This window comes from Pteropus medius, unplaced genomic scaffold, assembly GCF_902729225.1.
Source record: "Pteropus medius unplaced genomic scaffold, Ma_sr-lr_union100, whole genome shotgun sequence".
In the NCBI taxonomy this organism is placed as follows: domain Eukaryota; kingdom Metazoa; phylum Chordata; class Mammalia; order Chiroptera; family Pteropodidae; genus Pteropus; species Pteropus medius.
The window spans coordinates 1,748,964-1,755,946 of record NW_024348530.1 but is presented as its reverse complement, the minus strand read 5'-3'; positions in this window follow the sequence as shown (position 1 = coordinate 1,755,946).

Here is a 6,983-nt window from a genome sequence, read left to right as displayed (position 1 = left end):
AAATATTTGAAAAGATGCTCAACATCGCTAGCAATTAGGGAAATGCAAATGAAAACCATAATGAGATACCATCTCACACCTGTTAAAATAGCTATAATCAACAGAATAAGTAATAACTAATTTTGGAGAGGATGTAGACAAAAAGGAACCTTCATACACTGATGGTGGGACTGCAAATTGGTACAGCCACTATGGAAAACAGTATAGAGATTCCTCAAAAAACTAAGAATTGACCTACCATATTATCCAGCAATCCCTCTACTGGGTATTTACTCCAAATACTTTAAAACCTATATCCGAAAAGATATTTGCACACCTATGTTCATAGCAGCATTATTCACAGTGGCCAGGACATGGAAGCAACTGAATTGTCCTATGATAGATAATTAGCTAAAGAAGCTGTAGTGCATATATACAGTGGAATATTACTCAGCCATAAGAAGAGATGAAATACTGTCATTTTCGACAACCTGGATGGACCTCAAGATAATCACGCTAAGCAAAATACGCCAGACAGAAAAAGTTGAAAATCACATGATATAAACCTAAAAGCAACAAATGAACAAGACAAACAGACTCATGGACATGGACTATAGACTAGTGGCTACCAGAGGGTAGGGTGTGGTGGAGGAGGGTTAGGTAGACATTTAAAGGAGGTCAATTATAGTGGGGTAGGGGGAGGGTGAAGTGGGTAAAGAGGATCAAATATATGGTAGTTGAAAGAAACTGGGTTTTGGGTGGCCAACACACAATAGAATATACAGATGTCAAATTATAATGAAAATTATATAATTGTATTAACCAATGTTACCCCAATAAACGTAATTAAAAAAAAAAAGAGAGAGAGAAAGATTTCTTCAATGGAATCTCTCAGCTTCTGTGTGAGGAAAAAAAAAAGTCTATTTTACCTCAGCATTTTTTGTTTGTTTTTTTCCCCATTTTCATGAAATACCATTTTCCATCCCTTAACTTTCAGTCTGTGTGTGTCTTTCGATCTGAAGTCTGTTTCTTATAGGCAGCATATGTAAGGATCTTGTTTTCTTATCCAGTTAGCCACATCATCTTTTTAAAAAAAAAATTTTTTTAACGTCTACAACACCTGGTATTCGTAGGTTGTCTCCCACCCAAGTACTAACCAGGCTGAACCTGCTTAGCATCCGAGATTAGACGAGATAGGGCACATTCATGGTGGTATGGCCATAAACCACATTATCTTTTGACTGGAATATTTAACCCTGTTATATTTGAAGTACTTGTTGATAGATATGTAGTTATTGCCATGTTATTATTCATATTTTTGATACTTTTTCTTCTTAAAAAAGTCTCTTCAACATATTCTGTAATACTGGCTTGGTGGTGATGAACTCCTTTAGCTTTTTCTTGTCTGTGAAGCTCTTTATCTGTCCTCATTTCTAAATTATAGCTTTCCTGGGTAGAGCAATCTTGGTTGTGGGTCTTTGCTTTTCATCACTTTTAATATTTTTTGCCAATTCCTTTGGCCTGCAAAGTTTATGTTGAGAAATCAGCTGACAGTCTTATGGGAGCTCCCTTGTAGATTACTAACTGCTTTTTCCTTGCTGCTTTTAAGATTCTCTGTCTTTAATCTTTGGCATTTTAATGATGATGTGTCTGGGTATGGGCCTCTTTGGGTTCATCTTCTTTTGAACTCTCTGAGCTTCCTGGGGTTGTATGTCTATTTCCTTCACCAAGTTAGAGAAGTTTTCTGTAATTATTTCCTCAAATAGGTTCTCAGTTCCTTGCTCTCTCTTCTCCTTATGGTACTCTTAAGATGTGAATGTTATGTTTGATGTTGTTCCAGAGGCCCCCTAAACTAACCTTATTTTTTTTATTGTTTTTCTGTTGTTGTTGTTGTTGTTGCTCTTCTGATTGGGTGTCTTCTGCTACCCCATCCTATATATCACTGATTTGATCCTCCACTCCTCCAATCTGTTGATTCCCTGTAATGTGCTCTTCATCTCCGATATTATATTCTTCATTTCTTACTCATTCCCTTTTATGTTTCCCATCTTTATTTTTATGTTTTCTATCTCATTGTTAAAGTTCTCACAGAGTTCATCTACTCTTCCCCTAAGTTCATTGAGTGTCACTATAACCAGTGTTTTGAACTCTACATCTACTAGATTGTTTGTCTCCATTCTATTTAGTTTTTTTTTTTTGAATAAGGAATTTTCTGGCTTTATTGAAATATAATAGACAGTTAGTTGCTCATGTTTACATTGTACAATTCAATGAGATTTTTTTCAATTACAGTTGGCATACAATAATATACCAGTTTCATTTGTACAGCATAGCATTCAGAGATCCATATAACTTGCAAAACAATCACCCCACTAAACCTAGTACCTCTCTTTCCCCTTACATATTTATTACAACATTATTAATCATCTTCCCCATGCTACACTCTACATCTCCAGGTCTATTCTGCAACTATCCATTTGTACCTCTTAATCCCTTTGCCTTTTTTTGCTGTACCCAAACACCCCTCCCTTCTAGTAGCCCTCAAAATATTCTCTGATTCTATTAGTTTATATCTGCTTTTGTTGTTGTTATTGATTTTGTTCTTCAGATTCCACGTGTATGTGAAATCATGAGATATTTGTCTTTCTCTATCTGACCCATTTCATTCAGCACAATACCCCCTAGGTTCATCAAAGCAATATCTTTTTCCATCCCCTTCCTTTTAGTCTGTGTGTGTCTTTCAATCTGAAGTGAGTATCTTGTAGGCAGCATAGGGGTCTTGTTTCCTTATCCATTCAGCCACTCTATCTTATGGTTGGAGCACTTAATTCTTTCCAATTTGAGGTACTTGTTGATCGAAATGTGGTTATTACTACTCTTTATTCATGTTTTTGATACATGTTATTTCTTCTTAAAGAAGCCCCTCCAACATTTCCTGTAATACTGGCTTGGTGTTGACAAATTCCTTTAGCTTAATTTTGTCTGGGAAGCTCTTTATCTGTCCTTCAACTTTAAATGATAGCTTTACTGGATAAAGTATTCTTGGTTGTAGATCCTGGGTTTACATCATGTTGAGTATTTTGGGCCAAGCCCTTCTGTCCTGCATAGTTTCTTTTGAGAAATCAGCTGTCAGTCTTATGGATGCTCCCTTGTAGGGAACTAACTGCTTTTCTCTTGCTGCTTTTAAGATTCTCTCTTTGTATTTAATCTTTGGCATTTTAATGACAATGTGTCTTGGTGCAGGCCTCTTTAGGTTCATCTTCTTTGGGACACTCTGAGCTTTCTGGGGTTTTATGTCTATTTCCTTCACCAGGTGAGAGAAGTTTTCTGTCACTATTTCTTGAAATAGCTCCTCGACATCTTGTTTTCCTTTCGGCACCCCTATGACATGGATATTTTTACACTTAATAGTGTCCCATAGGATTCTTAAATTATTATTATAGTCTTGGCTTCTTTTTTCTTGCAATTCTAATTGAGTGTTCTTGGCTTCCTCATCCTCTATATTGGTGGTTTGATCCTCTTCTTTATTTACTCTATTCCATGTTATATACTCTTCATCTCAGATAATGTGTTCATCATTTCCGACTGGCTCCCTTTTATAATTTCCATTTTCATTTTTATGTTTTTTATCTCTTTGTTAAAGTTCTCACTGAATTCATCTATGCTTTCCCTAACTACTTTATAACCAGTGTTTTGAAATATGCATCTATTAGATTGCTTGACTCCATTATTCCTGGATCTCTGTTCTGTTCTCTCATATGGTTTCTGCTTCTTTGTCTTCCCAATTTGCTGCCTTCTGTGTCTGTGCCTCCTAAGTCTCCTGGTCTTATTACTATAGATTTGTATAGTAGGTGTCCAGCAGCACAGTTCTGAAGGGGCCAAGTTTAGCCCCAGCCTGTGCTCCTCCGGTGCCACCTGTTAAGATTCAGCAAGCCATCCACAGATGTTGTGCTTATGGTTGCCTCACGAGGCCACACCAGACACTGCAGCCAGGTGCCGCCAGTGTGTCTTGGTGCTTCTCAGCAAGGAGCACCTGACTTGCCAAAGATATACCTGGATGTGACTTGGGTGGGGCCGTGAGTTGGGGGAGGCAGAGTTTCAGGGAATCCTCTGGGCAGAGTAATCTCTGTTATCCAGTTTGATGACATCTCAGCTATGACAGTGCTGAATCCATACACTGGGAGAGGGGAAGGCTCAACAGAAGAACAATGGATACCGCCGCCACTTCTGTTTTGGAGAAAGCCTCACCTCCGGTTCTTGCTCTGACAACTCACTGTCCCCCTGTAAGTCCCTTGTGCCCACGGAGCAGCCCACCCAACATTGGTGCTCAGAGCGAGCAGGTACATCACTGCAAAAGTCTGCTCGCAGACACAGCCCCTTTAAGAGATGTCTGTAGCTACCAGCTGCTGCTGCTGTAGCCTCTGTCCGACTCAGCTGCTACAACCGGGCAAACTCGTGTCTTTGCCCCCTCCTACCTTCTACTGTTGCAGGTTGGTTAATTATTTCTGTCCTTAGTTATAGTGCTTCTGTTTCTCTATATCCCAAGTGACTTTCCTTGCTGTTAACTCTGTGTTTCTGTCATAACTTTGATTTGGTCTTAAGATGGATGAACAGAGCCTCTATCATCTCAACTTTTTTACTCTCCTCTCATTGAGCTTTTTTTTTTTTTTTTTTCCCCTGGAGTTTTCTCCTGTTCTTTCATTTGGGACATGTTCTTTTGTCTCCTCATTTTTGCTGCCTTCTTTGATTTATGTATTAGGTTTATCTGCTAAATCTCCCTGTCTTAGCACCACGGCCTTATATAATAGGTGTTTTGTGGGGCCCAGTTGCACAGTCTCCCTGATCACCTGAGCCAGGTGCTCCAGGAGTTGCCTTTGTGTGTACTGTGTGTGCCCTTCTCTTACAGTTGAGCCTTGATTGCTGTTGAAATGTCAGTGTATGGGATTTACCCTTGGTCTGACTGGCTGTGAGCATTGGCCACACTCACAGCATAGGAGCTTCTTGCGGTGGCTGACTCCACAGAGCAGGAATTACCCTAGTGGGCTTTGGTGCTTGTCAAGACTATCCTTTGGGAGTGCTGCTTCTGGGTTTAATCAAGTGGTTCTATGAAGATGCCTACCAGGTATGTTGGTCCTGCAGCCTCTTGGGAAGGGCTTTTGTGCAGGCCAAGATCAGTTGCTGCTTGTGACCAGCTCAGGGCTCCCTGGTAGGAGCTAGAAAATGATTTGCAGTTTGTCACTGTCTTTGCTGAAACTTGAGGTGCATAGGAGAGGTTATGCTGTGATCTGAGGCTGACTGCCATCAGTACAGGGCTTGGGGGCAGCTCAGCTACAGGCTCAGGGCACCCCAAGGTCTGCTGCCACCTGGCAGCTACCCATATGGCTCAGATCCTGAAAGAGCCTCCTGGGGTATGCAAGCTATGTGAAGTGAAGTCTCAGGCAGTCACCAGCATGAGATGAATGGTGTTCATCAGGTTGATGCAGATTCAGAATGGGCACTAGTGCTGAGCCTGAGGCCACTCAGCAAAAGACACAGAGCACAATGAGGCTAGATGTCACCTGCTTGGGTCCTACAGACACTTGACATTTGTGCCAGAAAAATTGCAAGTGGGACAATGCCAGCTGTCTACCACCAAAAGCGCCTCAGATGATGTGTGAATTGGATAGGTCGGAATCCCAGGAAATAACCAATGTGGAGTGAGCGGAGTTCACCAAGCCAATGCAGTTTAAGATTCGGCCATGTTGATTGAGGGTTTAACACAGGAAAGTTATTATCTACCTGCTGGATATGTGGTAGAAAAAGTCAACACTGGAACAATGGCAGTTGTCTCTCCAGCTCTTACCTTGAAGCCACATAACTCAGTTTCTCCCCACATGTCTCTGGCACCTCCCAAGTCACCATTTCTCCTCCAGAACCACAGAGTTCCTGGGAGTGAGAGAGTCTGTGGATGGGCCCTTTAAGAGGATGCCTGAATTTCCAGCAGCTTTCCATCTCACCCAGATGGATGGAATTGCTGCTGATTTTCACAAACAAATGTGGGGGTTCTTCTTCCCAGCACTGGTGCTCTGGGCTGGGAAACCAGGTGTGGAGTTGGGACACCTCGCTCCTCAGGGGTGACCTCTGCAGCTGAAATATCCTTCCCCATTTTCAACTGCCGCACGTGAGTGTGGAACCAACCCATTTGGCATCTCTGCCTCTCTTACCAATCTCAATGTGGCTTCTCCTTTAGATCCTTAGTTGTAGGACTTATGTTCAGCTAGATTTCAAAATGTTCTCCAGGTTGATGGTTCTGTAATTTAGATGTAATTTTAATGTGACCACGAGAGGAGGCAAACACAGTGTTTACTGATCCCACCATCTCAAAAGGAACCTTTCTGACTTTTCTAAACTACTATTTCACAACTCTCTCTCCACAAACTCCCAACACTTCCTCCACATTCCAACTCTTCACTTATTTCACTCTCTAATACACCATACAAATTATTTATTTATTATGTTTATATTTAATTTTAGTCTTTCCCCATTTAAATATAAAGTCCACAAGGTCTAAAACCTCTGTTTTGTTTATTGATCCCAAGTACCTAGAATTGTACGTAAAATGAAGTTTTGTTAAATAAATTGTTTTCTGGTGACTTTTGTGTCCCGATAAATTATATCACACTGTGTGTAATCTTCTACAACTTGCTTTTTTCACCCTACATGATTCTTTAAGATTTATTCATGTTTTTACTATAATATATACATAGCTGTTATCAACAAGACAAGTAATAACAAATGTTGGAGAGGATGTGGAGAAAAAGGAACTCTCATGTACTGCTGGTGGGACTGAAAATTGGTACAGCCATTATAGAAAACAATATTCAGCTTCCTCAAAAAAACTAAGAATTGATCTGCCATATGATTCGGCAATTCCTCTACTGGGTATTTATTTACTCCAAAGATTTAAAAATCCATATCCAAAATGACATTTGCACACCTATGTTCATAGCAGCATTATTCACAGT